Source organism: Mangifera indica, chromosome 10 (genome assembly GCF_011075055.1).
Source record: "Mangifera indica cultivar Alphonso chromosome 10, CATAS_Mindica_2.1, whole genome shotgun sequence".
Taxonomy (NCBI): Eukaryota; Viridiplantae; Streptophyta; class Magnoliopsida; order Sapindales; family Anacardiaceae; genus Mangifera; species Mangifera indica.
The window spans coordinates 17,631,488-17,652,500 of NC_058146.1; the positions used below are offsets into that span (position 1 = coordinate 17,631,488).

General features: G+C 34.2%; 1 long non-coding RNA gene across 8 annotated transcripts; it reads right to left on the reverse strand.

Moving 5' to 3' along the window:
* Nucleotides 1–11,209: 11,209 nt before the first annotated feature.
* Nucleotides 11,210–21,007, reverse strand: LOC123227990. Of its 8 annotated transcripts, none has more exons than XR_006504583.1 (12): nt 18,496–21,007; nt 18,018–18,119; nt 16,919–17,006; nt 16,649–16,774; nt 15,961–16,092; nt 15,722–15,831; nt 14,774–15,221; nt 14,437–14,540; nt 14,197–14,280; nt 13,040–13,173; nt 12,188–12,272; nt 11,210–11,668 (listed from the first exon to the last, which is right to left on the reverse strand). It is a non-coding gene; the product is annotated as an uncharacterized LOC123227990 (long non-coding RNA). The 8 variants fall into 8 exon arrangements; XR_006504588.1 differs by having other exon boundaries at nt 14,774–15,169; nt 18,018–18,136; XR_006504585.1 differs by having other exon boundaries at nt 14,437–14,509; nt 18,018–18,136.
* Nucleotides 21,008–21,013: the final 6 nt, after the last annotated feature.

The window sequence follows — 21,013 nt, forward strand, 5'->3', positions numbered from 1 at the left end:
TTTTGCTTACTTTTGTCGATTTTAGACCATGAATAGGATGATAAGGGAAAAAGATGAAGCTTAATTTCTACCTCTAGACTTGACGGGTTGAGAAGCCCTTGTTTTCAATGTTAAGTATGTTCATTGCTTATGCCTACCCTATAGAAAACTAAAATTGGAGATTTAGTTTGAATACGAATTATTTTTTACTCTCTTTATCCATAGGTCCTCTACTTGTTTGGTTGTGAGTTATTAGGACCACTATATGTTATAGTGGGGGATGAAAAATAGATCTACTAGCACCAAAAGAAAGAGAAGAATCCCTTAAGGGGGAAGGCACATGGCTATAGCTAAGTGAAGAAAATGGATAAAAAGGGAAGCATTGCAAGAAACTACTTGTTTTTCATAAACACAACCAACAATCAATATAAATTTCAACTATTTCTTGTATTCACTATCCATTACTTTAATTATATTGCTTGAGGATTGGAAATTGTTGGGATTTCTTAAAAATTTCGTAATAGCGCCTGACAAGAATGAAGACCAAGGTAGTTGGGCTATAAAAAGATGTGAAATTTGTGAGAAGAAGGATGGATGAAGTAGATATGAAATTGCAAAATGTGAACTTGAGAATGGAGAATTTAGAGGATATTGTAGAGTCGATGAAGGATTCTTAGGGAGTTAAAAGAACTAAAGATAAATAAAGAGTACTTTGGTGGTGATTAAGGAATAGCGTTGATGGAACAACTTCCATCGATGAGATGAAACAAACAAATGATGGATGAAGAGACAATAATTGGAGAAGGTGATAGGGGTCGAGAAATGGCAAATGGCAAAAACTAGGGTAGAGTCAATAAAATACACTCCATTGTTAACTTGAATTACCAATTTTCATTGATTATAACCTAATTGGATAGGTCTTTTATATTGATTGTTACTTTTTGGTTAATCAATTAACAACATAAGAAAAATAAAAAATGGTTGTTGTTTGCATGGGAGAAGTAGCTTTGAGTTGACTACAATTGTGCAAATCATGACAACCAATCGCTAATTGGAACAATATGAAGCAGAGCTTGCTTTAATATTTCTGGAAGAATGATTTGGTGAGTGAGTATCGTTGTTGATTTGAGTCTCTCAACACCATTAAGAGAGGTTTTTAACGATATCTTCTTGAAAGTATTTCTGAATGAATTTGAAGGATGAAGTTAAAGCTAATGGAGATGACATGAAAGGTCGAAGAAAATAACTAGGTGATGGACACCCAACTTGGATCCATACACACTTCATTTAATCCAAACACCCAAGCCTATAACCCATTGCGAGTCTTTTATCATACTAACAACCTTAGCCCAAACACTTCAATTCACTACAACCTTAACATACAACAACCCACCCTAGTCCACTTATACTCCAGTTTTGATACAGACATAGCTTCCAGCCCATACACTTTCACTTAATCCAACCAAACTATTACGTACATGGCCCAGGAGTTACAACCCACCTAATCCCACTCAAAACCCTGAACCCAAACATACACCACTCAAAACCATACATTTATCAAGCTACAAGCCTAAACTAAACACAATCCAATTTTTCCCACCTATCTTCAAACACAAACAAAGTAGCTAATTACGCCTAACTTGCACAAGGAGCCTACAAGTTCCAATGTGTCGGTTTCAAGTGCATAGAAGGATGAGAATTTTTTAAGGTTGTTGGATATCAAAAATCACTTGACATGGGTGATGTGACTCTGCTTCTGATGTGATGAAAAGTTTGGGTTGAATCATCGTTGCAAATTTTGGAAATTATGAGTGATGTTATCTTGTGAAGAGGACAAGGAAAAAGAAAAAGGAGTTTGCACATACCGAAGACAAGGAATTAGAAGTGGCAGACACATGATGAGGTACTTAAAATATAAAACTAATATTTTAATGTCTTTTTGTTATCCTTTTGCATTTGATATAAAAAAAGAAAAAAATCTAACTCCCCCACTTTCAAGACACGGTGGATTTCAAAGGAGCATATAATATTAGGACTACTACTCGTTATAGTGGTAGAAAAAAAAGGGTAATAAACACAATGGACCTATGGGTACAAAAGGAGTAGGACTACTTAAGGGAGAAGGCCACGTGGGTATACCTAATGAAAGAAAAGGAATAAAAAGCGAGACAGTTAGAACCCATGTTTACATTTCCTACAAGATTGAGAAAGAACTAAGAAAGAGAAGGAATGATGGACATAAGTGGCAAATTGATGAAGGTGACAGTTGTCAAGCCAGCCAAAAAAAAAAAAAAAAGGAGATAAACAGGTTGCAAAATGAAGATTTACAAAAGAGGGTATTGGACCACAAGGAGATTTATTATCAAAAGTGGTAGACAAAGATTAAATAGACAATTTGGAAAAGAAAGCTTATAAGTCTGGAGAGGGGGCTAAGAGAGGGCAAACATTTTTAGAAGAACTTGGGAGAGATTAAGAGACAGTTATAGACTTCTTGAATTACTTAACACATTAGTAGTTTATTTTATTTAATAGGGATCAATTGTAGTTCCAAGAAGTAGAGAAAAACTTGTATTGAAGTTTTATTGTAAATTTGCCACATATTACAGTAATTCAATACAAGAATATATTTCCAGAAATTGTCTCCCTAAATTGTTCTATTAACTGTGAATTGCTTGAGCTGTTGAGAAGAGAAGCATAGTAGATAAGTGCTTGAATTGCAGAGGAAGTTGAGGAGAGTTCAAGCTAGAAGAAGAGTTACCTAGGTACTTACTAGAGACATAGGAGAAGAAAAAGAGAATATTGATATTGAGTTTTCTAGGCAGCTTAGACTGATTGAAGGGGAGAGTTTAGCCTCTCAAAAGCTAAACAATTTTAGAAATAGAATTCAACCTCTTGCAAACCAAACTTAGGAGTGGTTTTTTGTTATCTCTTTTTTGTTTACAAGTGATATCATTGCAAGATACTCTTTGTTTTTCATAAACAAAATCAATATCAATATAAATTTCAACTATTTCCTATAGTTCATTATCGGTTATTTTAATTACATTGGCTGAGAATAGGAAATTTTAGGGATTCCCAACAGGAGTATTTATCAATGAAATTCCTAAATTTAAACTTCTGTTGTGTTTTAATAAAGTCATCAATTGCCATAATGCTATAATCAAATTAAACATGTTATATGAGCATTTTTGGAGGATTATCTCTAAAGGTTTAGAAGAACACTCTGAGACACGATTTATATATAATCAAATTAAGCATGGTAGGGTTTAGGTTTTAGTGTTTCAACCGCTTTCTACTCATTATTATTCTAGCCCACTGCCCATTCTTTTCACATCAGGCCATTATATTCCAGCCCAAGCCTAGTGGGAATAGGCTTTGGATTGGAATGGAATTGGGGATGGACTTGGAATGGAATAAGAATGGGCTTAGAATGAGATTGGAAAATGAATGAAATAGAAAGGGGAATAGGGAATGGGCTTAGAATGGGAACATGCTTACAGTGGAAATGGGAATGGCCTTGGGCTTGGGGTTTGAATCATAATGGGGTTAGAATGGGCATGGGAATAGACTTGGACTTGGAATGGCGGTGGTATTGGGGTGGGAATAGGAATGGGGTTAGAATAAAACTGGGAATTAGATAGGGAATGAGGCTTAGGCTTGGATTAGAATGGACTTAGGATAGGAATAGATTGGGATTGGAGTAGGAATAGGAATGGGAATGGGAATAAAATGGGCTTCGAATGGAAATGGAAATACGCGTGGGAATGGGGCTTCGATTGGAATGGGTTTGGGGTGGGAAGCATGAGCATAGGAATGGGTTGGAATTTGAATAAGCTTGGAATTGGAATAGGAATGGAAATGGTAATAGGTTGGAATTGGGAATGGGCTTATAATGTGTTGAGTATTGCTCTCATTAACCGTATGTTGTATAAAATTATATTAAGATAAGAATCAAAACTATATTAAGATAGGATCAGTAAAATAAGAAATTAGTTTATTATGTTTCCAATTATAGTTTATTGTAATAGTACATATAAATGTATTTTGCTTACTATCAATATATACAAGAATTACAATTTATTTCATATTTTATATTTCATATTCACATGGTATCAAAGCTGGAAAATCAAAAACCCTAATTGTGTATTTTCTTATGACTTTTTTTATGAAGGTTAAACTACCATCCTCTCAGTATCGGATCAAAAATCCAATAACGCCAACTTAATTGTCTCTCTCTCACTGACAAAACCCAAAAGTGCGTCACCATTCGCCATTATATGTGCTTCCATGCACCGCTTGATTTTCTCATAGCTTCCTTCACCAATCTTTGTCTCTTAAAGGCGTGACACCTCACCACCAATACCAATGAACTTAGACTACGCTAGCGAGTAAAACCCTAGAGCCCCATCATTTTGTCTGTTGTCAAACGCACCTTCACCGTCATCAGAAAAGTTGATCTTATCAAATTTTCCTTCCTACTTAGATTTTGGTCTTTTCTGAATCAACTAGAACATCTTTTAGATTTGTCAGGTCCCTATCAATTCATATTTTCTAAAGTTTGTGTAATCTCGTGACTTAACCATGTCTTTTGAAGGATCCAACTCTAAATTAGGTTATTTTCTTTTTTTTTTTCTCCTCCTACAATCACAATTGATAAATTAGTAAGAAGTGTCAATTATAGCTCATGCATCGCCTCTATTGAATTCTGGTGTATGGGACAACAGATGAAGGATCACTTGATTGTTAAGGCTGAAGATGTAAAAACAGATAAAATTACATGGGTTAAGATTGATATTTTGTTATGTAGTCTGTTATGGCATATAACTGAATCCCAACTTCATTCTATTTATAAAACTTATAAAACTTGTGTTGAGATATGAAATTAGGTTAAATTGCTTTATATTGATGATATTTAGCGACAATATTTTATTGCTTAATCTAAAGCAACATGGTATGAGTATGTCAGAATTCTTTAGCAGAATGGTCCTTCTTAAGACATAATTTAACTTATTACAACATGTTGGTAAGTCTCTTGTAAAAGATTTGACACAAGAAGATAAATTCTTCATGATTTTAACCCTTACCATTATTAGCTCTGATCTTACTCCAGTACAAGATCAAACTCTGGCTAATGTTACTATGCCTTCTCTCAATCAAGTGTTTGCTTAATTACTTCATGTTTCCTAATAGAATCTCTAATTGTTGACTGTTTCATTCTAGTTTTTAAGCCTCATAATACTACCAGAGGAGAGTAATGAAACCATGGTGGCAAAAGAAGTCGACCCAAGTGTGATTATTATCATTGGTGAGCGCATACCAAGGAGAAATGCTACAAATTACATCGATGACCTACTCGTGCTACCAATGTTGCTCATGATGATCACCTAGATCTTTGTTTTGAATCATTTGAAGGACACACTTAATCATCCTTGACTCTTACTAGTGTAGATTATAAAAAATATCGCAAATATAAAAAAAAATAAGCAGTCTTCCTCATTTGTTGCTTCCATTGCTCCCTCAAGCAATTTAGTTTCATACTTTACTGTAACACCCCATTTCAGAACTATTACCCTTTAAAAGAAGATATCACTGAATTGATTATTTTGAATATGTATTTAGTTCAAAACATTTAATAAACTTCATAGAAATATTTGAATAAAACTCATTTATTAACTTGTCAAAACAAATTGATAAATTCGTCTTTTTGCTTTTCCAATAAGTGAAGACATGAATGTGTTTGAAGTAGTAAACTCATCAATTCGTTTTCCACAAACGTAAAGACAAAAGCGTTTGCACCGACTTTGAACTTTGCAAGGGCTTGATGGTAATCGAAAACCAAAGAGAATCTTTATTATTACAATAGGAAAACCCTTGTTTGGTACGACAAAATATCAAAATAATATCTTTCTAGTGAATATTTAAAGACCCCTAATATTTAAAAAAATTCAAATATATCTACCACGTCATCCAATACTTGTCAAATCATGAGTTTGGACCTTTGTAATGCCTACAAATGACAATTTGACATGTATCAATAGATGTGAATGATATATGTCCTATAACTAATCAATAAAGTTACAAATTCCCCTCTTAGTGGGGCTGTTTTGAGTGAGAAAAATAGTTTCTTTTTTTTTTGGTTTTCAAACTTTTGTTAAGACTATATGATATCTCCATTTTTGTTCCAATTAAAAAGGTTAAGCAAATTCTAGATTAGGTCAAAAAAATTTTCAACAAACCAAACTTTTGAAAATTCATAGACATAACCAAAATTATAAAAATGACATTTAATACTTATCAAGCCAACCTCATTATGGAAATTATTAAGAGACCTCCAAACGTTTTAATAAATTACATATACATTGCCAAAACAAAATAAAATGACATTTTCACCCTTGATAGAAACTTAGTCATATCAAAATTATTGTTGTTTTAGAAAATATAAAACATATCCAAAAATTTGAAAAATTGCATATACACCTTAAACCTTTAAAAATTGACATTTTATCACTTACTAGAAACTAACTCTTGTTAACCCAACATCATTTTGATAAAATAGCCAAAACACCCTCATGCTTCTAATAAATTGACTCTCATCAAAATAATGACATTTAGGAAAATATTGAGAACAACCCTAAACCTTTGAAAAATTACATTTACAAATCAAAATTTAGGGAAGCCGCCTAACACTTTATAACTTCTGTAATCTTATTAACTCAAAGTGCACTAATTCACTATTTTACAAAAATAGATAACAAGTGAACCCCAGATCTTTTGATTGCAAAATAAATGGATACTTATTTGAAAGAGGTAGACTATTATTCTTAAGGAAATTGAGAAATCATAAACAAGTTAATCTCATACAAAAGAAGCCAACGACATTGGATGCAAGACTCTACAATGCAATTTCTCTAGTATGGATGTCTACTTAAAAACCCAATAATATTCAAGTAAACATAACCATTTTTCCTATGACAAAGTTTCAACTAAAATGCAACTAAAAACTAGACAATTACAATATCCAACCAATCACTTAGAAGGGCTACAAAAAGTTGACAATCAAAAGAAAAAAACATGTATATAATTTTCAAATAACATTGATGAGTTCTTTGTGTAATTGGTACAGGAGTGACATCTAAAAGGAAAAAAATTAAATGCTCTAATTGCCACTACAAAAAAGAATATGTTAAAATGTCAAATAATATGCTTAAGATTAATCATACCACTAATTCAATAAATTGATAAATTTTTGCAAGAAGTCATAAACCCTAAGATTTGTGATGCAAGAGAATTCCTTTCCGAATTTATTTACTTAATATGATTCTAATATTTGTTTAATAAAACAGTCATGTGACTAGCATGTGACTTTTTTTTAAGTAAGGGTTTATTTTAATGGGTGATGTAATCTTAGTGTAAATAGCCTCTTAAGACCATTTTACAAGGGTTATCTTATTTTTGATCAATAAAAACTATCGTTTATGGTTTTTTCTCTAAACCCTAAATTTTCTTTATGGTTTAGTCTCAATCTAACCATCTCAGAACAGATTTCTATCCCTTTTCTTGATTCAAACCCGTTACCACATCAATTGGTATCAAAGGCAAACAAGATCCTTAGCCGTTCAGGGTTTCTGCTCGTTTCCTTCACAATGGTTAGACGTGATAGAGATAATGGGAGAGGCAATCAGGTACAACAAACAAAGCTTGCTGGAATGCGTAGTATGATTGAAGATTTGTCGTGGGCTGTACAAGCTTTGCAGCGGCAAGAACTTGTGGTAGCTTGTATGGAGACTCCTGAAGATTATCGTGACCCTTTTCACATATTGAAAGGTGGTTTGGAGGATGATTTTGCTGATGTAGAGAATGAAAACCCCTTTGATGATGTTGGAGTCGTAAATAATGTGGTGGGAGGTGGATTGGAAGATTGGTTACTGCATGCTCTTGATTTGAATGGTGGAGTCAAGGTGGAAGTTACTGATTTTTATGGGAAGATGCATGCCGAAGACTATTTAGATTGGGAGGCTAGCTTGGAAACATATTTTGAGTGGAAACCAATGGTTGAAAATTGGAAGATGTTGTTTGTTAAGCTCAAATTGAAAGGCACTACACTTCAATGGTGGAAATGAGTTGAAGAGCAAAGTGCAAGGCAAGGCAAAAATTAACACTTGGGAACACATAAAGAAAAAGTTGTGGTAGAATTTTTTGCTAGCTGATTATGCTATGAAATTATATGAGAAATTCCATTCCTTGAAGCAAAACAACATGTTAGTCAAAGAGTATACTTTCAAGTTCATCAATTTGTCTATTCGCGTTGGTTTAAGCGAGACAAATGAATAGATGACTTCACGTTATCTTGTAGGGTTGAATAGATCTATTAGAGATGAGATGGGTGTGGTTCAATTGTTTAATCTTGAAGATGTTCATCAGTATGCTCTAATGGCCGAAAGGAAAGTGTTGCGGTATGGTGCAAGAAGACCTTTGTTTGGCAGAACAACAAACAATCCTAACACTAATCAGACTTTTCAGGGAGATCAAACAACTCAACGTAGTAGCAGAGGGGCTGTCACATCCATTAAAGCAAGAGGTAGAGGTGTGAGTAAAGTTGATAGAAGCAAAAAAGGAAAGTGTTGTGTAATACAAGGTTCAAAATAATTCTAGTCCTGATGCTTTTAGGGTAGGCAACAATTCACAATCTCCATGTTTTACATGTGGAGAATAGGGACATTATTTCTATTCTTGTCCATGACGAACAATGAACCTCGCGGAGTTTGATAGTGCTATTGAGAATGCTGAACCTGTTTATGATGAATATATTGATGAAGAGAGTGAGGTTGATATTCATCCAGTTCAAGAGGAGTCCTTAGTAGTTAGAAGATTGATGACTGCAACAACTAAGGAAGAGGGTGAAGATTGGAGGCAGTGCAACATATTCTAAACTCGTGTTCTATGTGGTGGTAAGGTATGTTACTTAATTATAAAGGGAGGAAATATGGAGAATGTTATTTCAATCGAGGCAGTACAATAATTGAAGTTACTTATAGAGAAGTATCCGCACCCATACCAAGTTAGGTGGTTGAAGAAGGGCAATGAGATTCTAGTTATAATGAGGTGTTTGACCAAATTTAACATAGGTTCTAGTTTGGATGAAGAGGCTTTATGTGATGTTGTTCTTATGGATGTTGGTCACATCTTTTTGGGTCAACCTTGGTTATGTGACCATGATATGGAACATCGCACCAAGCCTAATACCTACTCCTTCTATAAGGGCAACAAAAGGTATACTTTGCACCCTCTTAAGTAAGAAGCTAAAGAAACAAATGCTCCTCCAATGAACAAAAAGGTTAATAGGTACTTTGTCTACCGAGAAGTTTGAAATTGAAAGCCAAGAACTTAGGGTTATGTATGCTTTGGTTAGCAAGATAGTGAATAGTGATAAGGGTAAAAAGTCATTTCAATTTCCTCATAAAGTTAAGCTAATATTGAATGAATATGTAGAATTGGTTAGACATGACTTGCCGCATGGTTTACCACCTATGAGGAGCATACAAACATGCTATCGACTTGGTTCCAAGAGCACCTTCGCCAAACCAACCGGCCTATAGAATGCCTCTTATGCAACGAGCTGAAATACAAAAGCAAGTGAAAGAGTTGCTTAGGAAAGGGCTAGTGCGAGAGAGCAGAACCCTATGTGCTTGTTCGACCTTAGTTGCACCCAAGAAAGATGGCTTTTGGAGGATGTGTGTGGATAAACGGGCAATTAACAAAATTACAATCAAATATCGCTTCCTATTCCTCGCCTAGAAGATATGTTAGATTAACTATCCGATTTAAGAGTATTTTCTAAAATTGATTTGAAGAGCGGTTATCATCAAGTTGTCTTGATCAGACATAATTGAATGAGGGTAACCATGGAGACGAACAATCTCTTTGGCGAATATGACAGCTACTTCTTTTGCTATGTAAGGGTTAGAGAGAGGCAAGAAGTGACTATACTTTGTTAGTCGGTGCACCACCACTAAAATACTATCATATTTGTTAGATTAAGATAAGCCGCCAATGAAATCTATTGAAATGTCCCCCCAAACTCTATCAGACACTGGCAAGGGTTGCAACAATCTTGCAAGACTCATAGCCTCATATTTGTTGCGTTAGCACGTTTCACAACTTGCAACAAAGTCCTTAATAGAATTTTTTCATGCCGAGCCAATAGAACACTACAACAATCCTTTTATAAGTTCGAAAAAATCTCGAATGACCTCCGAATGGGGAAGAATGGAACTTATTCACGATTGCGGGAAGAATATCGGATTAAGGAGTGATAACCAATCCTTCTTTGTAGAACAAAGTGTCGTGCTTCAACTCAAAGTTGGCGTGACTTGTTGGATCCCTTAATAAATCCTGTATCATACCTTTGTAGTGAGCATCATGGCAAACCTCTTCATCTATAATGGCATTGTCTATCCCATGGCTTGCAGAGAGAGAGTTCAGTGACATTAATTACAAGGGTAGCCTAGATAGAACATCTACAACTTTGTTTTCTACCCCAGGGTGGTATTGAATTTCAAAATCATATCCCAATAACTTCGTAACCTATCTCTGTTGATCGCCACTAACAATTGTCTATTCCGTAAGGGGTTTGAGGCTTTTTTGATCGATGCAGACAATAAAATGTCTTCCCAATAACTAATGTTGCCATTTTTGAAGGGCTATGACAATGACCATCAACTCCTTTTCGTAAATTGATTTTGCCTTATTCTGCTGTGATAGTGCATGACTCATGAAGGATATTGGTTGACTACCCTGCATAAGAACAACTCCAATTCCATTAGTTGAGACATCTATTTCAACAACAAAGGCCTAAGTGAAATCTGGCATGGCATGTACAGGGATCGTGGTCATGGCTTTCTTGAGGGCTTCGAATGCGACCGTTGCTTCATCATTCCAATTTTAATTGGTCTTGAATATCTAGGCCGTTGCCTCATCATCAATAAAGACAAAGATAAAATGTCTTAATTGATCTTAGAAAATTTCATTCATCAGGGCTTGAAAAGTAGTTGTAGACCTGTAGAATAAAAAATTCAAACCTATAGAACAGAGAATTCTAGTAGAAGAATGTCTTCAGATAAATTTCCAAAATACTCAAGATAGTAGATTTCTCACAAGAAAAGTGTCAAAATAAGATCCAGGACTTCTAGAATGTAAATTCAACAAACCAATTGTAATTCAATACTTAATGTGAAGGGAAATAATAGCACCACTTCCATTAGCAATCACAACATCTGATTACAGAAATTGAAACAACCAATGCAAGAACAATCCAATTAATCAGAACAATAGAACAACAAATAAAAAGACACAACAACAGAACACTAAAGCAATTAAGTTAACAAAGAGCTCCTAATAATTTAATAAACTCTTCCGTTTCTTTTCTTCATACCTGTATTTATAGGCAACATTTCCTTTCCTCTTTCCTCATGGTTGCCTAATTGCATGCCCAATCTTCTGCACACGTTGGCCTCTTTCCCACTAGCCCATTTCCTTCCAAATGACCAGGGACACTTTCAGCCACTTGTTGTACTTCTCCACTTCTAGCATTTCATTTGAATTTCCTAGAATATCCGCATCAACCCTGCATCTCATGATACTTCCAACTGGATCATATTGTGGGCTACCCTTCTAGATGTTTGTTTTGGGCCTACGAAAATGAACTTTGGAAATAAGGCTTCCATCATATTCCTAGTCCAGTTTCTGGTATGAATACTATTCACACTTTTGATGCTATTCTTATTCTTATTCTCAAAACTATTCCTTATATAATTCCGATTATCATTTACTATTCCTACTTTGATACTATTCTTATTTTGGGGAAGTGGAATAATAATTAGACTTTATTATACATAGGACATCTTCATTAATCGAAACAACAACTTCATTGATTTAGAATCTCATTTGGTGATGTAGCCAATTTTGATTATCAATAATAAGTTCACCAGTACATGCTAACAAAAAATAATAATAGGAAGAACATGAATAGAAACTAAAATAGGAACATAATAGACTTAAACAAAAACAGAATAAACAGGAATACGATAAGAAAAACTTAATAGAGAAAAGATACTAAGTAGAATAAGAACAAGAACAAGAATTGGAGTTGAATTTTCATCTATTTAAGTTTTATTTTATTATATCAGGGCAAAAAATAAAAATATGATACCTGAAGCGTTTGAATAGTAAGATCAATCAGATTGTTGCATGCAGAAGTAGCATGTTGATGCTCTCTCCAAATCCTTCTTTCGCTCCTTGTAACATAAAAAAGAAAAACTTCTTAGCTTCCTTGCAAATTATCAGTAACAATAATTGTGTTCGCTATGCATTATTTGAATAGAATTTATGCAGAGAAATACAAAGTAGACCGAGGCAACATAAATTTTTGACGTAGCCAATCCACCAAGAAGCATACTACCATCCAGTCACAAACAATGCTTTAGGTGATATTAACCGAGAAATATACTTAAGAGAGCTATATAAAAACAACAGCATTATTTCATGTCAATTAATAACGAAGAACACAATCAACAGGAAGCTGATTTTACATAGAGTGAACAGGAAGGAGACAACCCTTTCATTCTAAGTATGAGACACACAAGTGCAGAAGCGCAACTGTGAGACCATGCATCATGCTTAAAATTACAATAATGATGACATTTATAGAGTAAAAAGCAACCTAAATATTATAGTGAAGGCGATTTAAACATTCAATGCAATACCATTTGTTCCTTTGTGCATAAGTTATAGGTTTTTTTTCATGAAAAAAGTAACTAAAACATCATATAGTTAAATGGCGACACCAATTGAGAACCTAAAAAACAGAGTCATATAAAAGAATACCAAGAACAAAACAAAAAATCCCCTTGAAATTTCCAATTCTTCCAATCTTCATAAGCACATGTATTTCATTGTAAAGTACAATGAAATAACCATTTAACATGCTGATAAATGGAAAGAAATAAGGTAAACATCATAGGCAAAACTAAAATGGATTGGTACACATTCTTTCCACTCTAACCTGTATATCCCAACATTCCATAGGTTAATACTGTTCGATTGAGCTGCCCGTATGATGCCGGCTGGCGGGTCTTCTTGTAACCTCTTGAAATCTCTCATTAGCCTTTTTGTTACAGGCATTGGTGTTGGCACCACCTGCAAACTTCCATTACAGTTAACATTAAAAACAAACTGAATTCATCTTAAAATAAAAAAAATCAGATAATTAACTCCTAAGAAAAATTCAGTTCACATATTTGCCCCATTATCCAGAAAGAAAAACCCAAAATTCATCTTTCAAATTACTTCTCCAAATATGTAACTATGAGAAAAATCCAGTTCAGACATCTCTCCAAAAATCATTAAACTTAAGCAAAACATGACAATGTTGTGTGTAAAAATCATACCATGTAGCTCAAATAATGGAAGAAATTTTTCTTAGCTTTCTTTTGTTTGGATTAAAGAGAAATTTTTACATATTTTGGTTCTCTAAACAGATCTAATCCAAAAATCCAGAAAAACTTAGTAAACTTAAATGAAAAAACATAAACTATATTGGAAACCTATGCACAATCTAACAACTTTGTCATAATAATAGCAATTTGCTTTAAAATTTAAGAGAAATTTAAAACCCAAGTCATGTTACTCCATCTGCAAGAACAAATGGGTATATGGCATGGCAACATCCCTCAACCATGGATTCAGATACCAACATAAGAACACACATAATCACGTAATTTGTAAAGACAGAACAGACATCAGGACAACTTTAATTATTTCAAGCCGCTATAAGCAACAGCAATTTCTGAAATAAAATCAGAATGCCTACAACAACCCTAAACCATAAAAATTGATGCCACCATTGCTGAGGATAAATAAGTAAACCCATATTCAATCACTTAAACCCCACTTCAGACCCACCATTTTCGAACATAATCATATCCTGTCAAATAAAAGATTACACCAGAACAACTAGGAGTCTGGATGCTTAGATTACTGCTTGCATTACCAAAAGTGCGAGGTGAAAAAAAAAAACAACCCTCCTGCTCTCAACACTCTAGAATAAAACAACAACAGGTCAATAACCAAACCAAAACAACCATCTTGCTAGTTACTTTCAAAAAGAGTAGGCAAAAAAAAAAAAAAAAAACACTTAAACACAAAAAAATCAAGGCTTACGTATTTTACATCACCCAATCAATGAAATCCTTTACTAGCTTTTTCATTGCAGGAGTCCACATTGGCACCACGTGCAAGATTCCACTACAATCAACAATGAAAACAAACCCAATTTATCTTTTTAAGAAAAGTAACACTTACGAATAAATTCAGTTAATAAATCTGTCCTAGAATCATGAACAAATAGAGAATCCAATCCACAACTATCTCAGATACAAAATGTTATCATCTGATAGGTACCTGAAGGGTGCAGCGGTGCGCAAGTGTTCTTACTCCTCTGCTGGTGTCGTGAAAACGGAATTCCTGGCTAAGGCTGTAAGACGACTGAAGATTGTTTTGGCTTTCTATTTGGATGTAACAGTGTATAGTGCAAGTAAACAGAACAAGAGAGCAATTAATCTAACTGAAATATTATATCAAATGTTGAGTTTGATTACATTGCATATTTGCTATTCCCATCAACACAAACAATCAACTTCTCCGATAACTAATCAACAAGAAATTTCCCAACTGCACCATAACAATCAAAAGATAATTCACCGCAATGATTCAAGCAAAATAAAACCCACACACCCACTAGCATTCGAGAGGCTGGGACTCTCCCTACTCCCTTCCTTTCTTTGCTTCCAAAAAGTGACCACTTCCCTCTCCCAGCTCCCTACTTCTGTCCTCCTTGCTGTCACCCGACCAATCCTCAGATGCCAACTCAGTGTCCCATCTTTTCACAATCTCCATCTTCTCCAGCATACTCCTAAACTTTTGCTGCATGTCTGTTGTCCTTTCCGCCACTGAAATGCTGCCATCTGGAGCTCCCCTGGGCTGCTTACTAATATTGATACCAACACTATCACCAACAGCTTTTGGACTGCTGCCTTCCGCTCCAATGCTCTGCTTTCTGTTATTGATATTGCTGGTGCCTTCCTTCACGTTCGCTCTTCTTCCTCTTCTCTTCCTTTTCACATAGACCCGAGCCCTAACATCATCACATCTCCTTAACATTTACCCAAAGGCTTATAAATCACAAACTACAAAACAAAATAAAATTTAAAAATAAGTAATAAACCCATATTGCAACAATACAACATGACAAAAATATTGAGCAAGAAAAAAGATAAAAATTAGACAACACAACAGTAAGAAAAAAAAGAAAGAAGAAAAGATGACTTAAACAATTTAACTGTAGTTTCAGATATAGAACTCCCAAGAAAATAAAAAAAAATTAAATAAGAACCTCAACACAATAAACAGCAAAAGACAAGTTTAACGGTTCAATCTAAATGCTTGCACAACCATCAACATTATTTATCTAAGAAAAGTAATAGTGACTGTTATTCTGACTCGATTTTGGTCTCTACCCAATGCACCAAAAGAAAAAATGGATCAACAAACAGGAGGAGATGATAATGGACATGGCAATGAATATTTATTGAGAAGAAGAAAAAAGAAATATAATTAAGTAGAAACAAACAGTAATTATAATAATAATCATATAAACTGCAAGAAAGGAAAATAAGGTACAACTTACTTTCCTTCTAGAACTTCTGGAGCTAGAACACCAAAATGGTGTTGAAACTCATAAAATGTTCGTCTCGTAGGATAACCAGCAAAACTGATCCTAGTTACCTCAAGGACACCCTAAATAAAGAAAGACAGTAAAACTTACTTAGACTTCTGGAACTGTAAGTACGGAAGCAAGTTTTATAATCTGACAATTCATAAAGCAGATAACAAACAAACAATACACTGGACAGACATGGTACTCACACCACATCATAATTGGTGAATTATGTTGGCATTCTCAAAAATTGCTGGCTTGAGGACATTGTTAGGCTTCACACATCTGCTATAGTAAGGCTCTGTTGAATTCAAGGTGTCCATCAAGAATAGAAGTTGCAGCTGCAGTTTCGCAAACACATCTCACATGTTAGTATAAAAAGGTTTTTGAAACATAACCAAGTTTAAAACAAAAAACCTCCAGAAGTCTGGATTGAATAATGCCAAAGGTCGCATATTAGTTATCAACTAAACTCGTAATTGCCTAAACAAGAAAGAGTCAATGGCTCCATATTAGTTAATCAACAAATATTGTAACTGCCTATTAAAGAAAAACCAATTGCAGCTAATAAGTAAATCAACGAAATTTGTAATTGCTTAACATTTAGAAAGGAATGATATATCCAGGTTTAAAATGCGAAGTGTGAGTCTATTTTCAGTGAATATTGAAATACAATTCTTTGCCCATTAATTGCAGCCTATGTTTGCTTTTTGAATCTATACTCGTTGTGAGCACCCATTACTCTTGATTCTGTGTGCAATCTGATTGCAAACAACCGCACTGTTAAGTAAGATTTCTTGGCAGTGTATTTGCAGAAAACTTCACGATTGCTTCTGACAATACAACTCAAACAAAAAATTAAACATGAATGGTTTTGTAGATGAGAGAATCCCCCACCAATGAGACTGCAACACAATAGCTTTGCGCATCTCAATAAACTCCTTCCTTCCAATATAAGTATGAATCTGCCTGTGGATGGTTCTAGCTGCATTTCCCAACACCTCTGCTCTTCTTGCATCTTGCCTATTAGAAACAACAATCGGACAGTCATATTAAACAGTATGTCCTTAAAAATAATAGACCTCAACAGTCAACTGCAATAGATAATCTTTTTGTTTTAAGGAAGTTTATTCTAAAAAATAAATATATATAATATCAGAGACTTACCGTCACAAGTTGCACAGTATATGAAGACTAGCTAGCTATTAACATCAAAGTTAAAAATTCCAGTCAAGCTCCAAAGCAAGTAGCATTACTGAAAGCAGAAAAAATTCAGTCAAGATTCCCATTCCAACTTGTCCTCTTTTGAGGGAACTAGAGTTCATCACTGGAGAAGACAATAGCAATCATTCATAGATTCAGGAAGAGAGCAACCAAGTCATCCTGCCTTGGAACACTCTAGCACAAGTATAAAGTTTATGCTTTTGTATTTTTTCTTAATTTTTCATGGACCACAGAAAAGACTTACACCAGCACCCTACTTAAAAAATTTAGTACTACTATAAACTTAAGAAGCTGTTAAGCAGGTAATTTAGTTACAAATGTGTTAGAGCCCAAGTATATGTGAAGAAGAAGAAAGGAGGAGGGAAGGCAAGAAGAAAGGCACGAGCAGAGGAAGACACTGGAAAGCAAATCATGGTGGCAGAGGGCTGTAATTTTAATGCAGATGGCAGCAGTGGTGGTGACTCTAATAAGCACTTTATGGGAGCTTCAGATGGCAGCACTCCAGAAGCAGCAAAAGCAGCCGACAGGCAGCAAAAGTTTTGGGACATGCTGGAAAAAAAAGAAATTATGAAGATATTGAAAGCTGAGCTGGCATGCAGGGATTGGGAGAGCAGTTGTGAGGAATTAAGAAATAGGGACCTGGAGAAGAAAATGGGGGAGGAGGGAAGAGAAGAAGTAGAAGGGAAGTGAGGGAGAGCTCCAGCCTCTCAAAAGCTGGATGGCACTGAACTTTCTTGAATTCCTTGAGTCATTGTAATCAGTGAGGGTTTAGCCATGTTGCTGTGTGAGAGTTTTAGCTGTGTTGTTGTTGCATTTCTTTTGATTGCTTGTAACCGTTTGGGAACTTCAATTATAATGTCTGTAGGGAGAATATTAGTCTGAGTCTTTTGAGTGTGCTGTTTGATTTTGTAACCCAAGGCCAGGGGAATGCAAAACTGATTGTCTTGTTCTTAACGAAATTATTACAATTGGAATATCAATTTACATTCTGTTTTTTGCATTTATTCACTGTTACATCGGAAGCAAACAAACAACAGCCCACCAGTGAGCCTCGTTTCTCTGGGAACCCCAACCGCATACTTCATTGAGGCTGAAGGCTGCTAGTGCCGTCCGCGAAATCTCCAGGTTCCTAACAAAATGATTGCTGCAATTCAAGAATGACTGCTCTTCATGTTCGGAACCATCATTGAAGTGTGGCAATTGAATTCCAAATTCTAATTAGAAGGGGTTGCAGAAGATTATAAAGGCAGAAATGAAATATTTAAAAAGTCAAATTAGGTGAAAATTGGCACATTGCATAAGGATATTTTGTACTCCAAAACACACACCCAAAAAAAAAAAAAATGAAGCGACATAACATACTCTCTGATTGTTAAGTTTTGATATTTTTAGACTTCAAATGATTTAACAAATATGTGTTAGAATGAGATCAATTGATTTAAGTAAAAAAATTAAGCATACGGAAACCCTAAACTATTTTAGAACCAAAATCGAAATAAAAAACAAAAAGGAATGCTTACCTTTCCATGGTGCAAGAAGACGAAGTCTAAGAGTGGTGGCAGCATGGTGTGATCTCACAGGGGTGGAGAAGGACGGTTGATGAAGTGTTTTGGTGAAGATGAAATGAGAGAAAGGGCTGAAGTTTCCGGAAAAGTACACTCCTTATGCAATATGCAGATTTGGAGGACAACTGTCTTATTTATAAGAGTTTAATAATGTCATAAAGCCTCCCAAGAACAGAAATGTTTGTGGAAATTACTACACAACAGAAATATTTAAAACACCAACAAATTTCTCAAAAATTACATATATATTGATTAAACTTGAAAAATAATATTTTTGCCCCTGCCAAAAACATGCACTAATCAAAATAATGTAGATTTTGAAAATATAATATGACAAAACTTTTAAAAATTAGACATACACCCTAAAAATTTAAAATTAACATTTCTATCCCTACAAAAAACTGACACATGAAAATGGTGTAATTATGAAACTCTATATTATCAATCACAATGGGATCAAGACTTATATAAGAATTCTAAATAAAATTAAAGAGATTGTAGGATAGAAAAACAAATGAAAGCAATATAAATTATTGTGACATAAAAATTCCACAAGAATAACTAGAAGTCTCAATGCTTACATTACCATCAATACGAGACATAAAATTAAAGCCATTACACTCAGAATATAAAAACTGCAGGTTAATAACAAAATTGAAATGGTCACTGCACATTAAAAAAAGTTGGCGAAAAAATAAAACACTTAAACACACAAAAAATAAAGGTTTATGTTTTTGACAGCATCCAATCCACATTGGCACAACATGCAAGCTTCCATTACAGTCAACAATGATATCATCACCAATTTAAATTTTTCCATAAAATAAAAAATAAGAAAGAAACACTTAGTAACCAAATCAGTATATATTACAACTATTCCATAAACAAAATGTTATCAGCACAAACTCCTAAACAAACTATAGAGCCAAAAAAAAAAAAATCTCAAATTTGCACAAAGCAACAACTTAAGAATAAGAAAAAAGTCCACCACAGAACAGAAACACAACATTAAAGCCATTGCAGAAACTTAATAAGAAAAAAATATAACATTAGAAAAAATCTAATCACAATCTAACAACTTTGGCACAATAATAGTATATTGCTTTGAAAATTAAGAGTTATTAAAGTAGTGCTACTGCATCAGCGAGAACAACTAGGTAAATCCATAGGGTAAAGGATCACAAATAATAGACTTCACCACAACTGAAATGTACAAGCCACATCCACAATGTATTGAATTCCCCATCACAAGACAAACAAATTTCACAGGACTATTGTTTGACCTTTTTCTAACACAAATTATGATAGTAACAAATATGAAGTGCAGGAAAACAAATTTTTATCCCAGCAGAAGTAAAACAACAAATTCAAATTCCAACCCACATCCACAAGAGGATTTAAAAAAAAAAAGATTGGAATTGCACATCTGTAATTAACCTTTCACCAAATGAAGTATGAGAAAACAGACTAAACCGTGAACAAGAAAAATAACGAATCCCAACCATAATCAACTGACTTCCAATCATAACACATCCATTGCAAGCGGTAAAAAGAAGAAAACCGATGAAATATTTTCAAAAAGAATACTTAAGACAGAAAAATTAGGAAAAAGAGGGTCATAAGAATAATAAAAAAAATAAATTAAAAATGTCAGAACAGAACCACTATTTCGAACTGAATTTGAAAAACAAAAACTAAAAAAATACAAATAGACCATATGCAGTAATTAAAAATAGACAATATGTCAGAAAAAATGATGTAAATATTCTATGCAAATGACAGAAATCTACATACTTTTTAATAAATTTTCCATGAACATTCAAAACCTCTTTGTTGAACACTTTAAACAATTCTTAATGAATCCTGCCACACCCTAGATCAAGTGTCTAAACAATTGTCCTTCACCATTATCTTACAATTATATCTACTAATACATTTCCCCTCGCTCGATTTAGTCACACCTGAACCTTTCATCCAGTAATCAGAATCACCCCAATCACATAACAGTAACAGTAAACCACGCTTACACCCCTTCATCCCAAAAGTCAGACACACAAAAACCTTCTCCCTTTTCAACAGTTAAATCCATGTCGACCTCAAAAAAAAAAAAAATTCCCGATAGAAACAGTATCAAGGAAAATGAGGAGATGAAAACAGAAATGGTCATGAATACGAATAAAGATAAAAAAATTTGTAATATTAGCCTCCACCAGTTTGCAAAAACCAGCGAGATCAGACTTATTCAATAATAAAACTAAAAAATGTGACTGGTAAAACCGAATATTCAGAACTGAAAAATAATGACCAGCCCCAAAACAATTAATTGAAAGGAAACACTCGGAGATTGGGTACCGATCCAATTGATTTTACTAATAGGGTATAGTATGAGATAAGTTAATTGAAGTAAAAAGAAAAGCCTAAAATAATTTGATGCCAAAAAGAAAAGATAAAAGAAAAAATAGTTCTGTTCTGT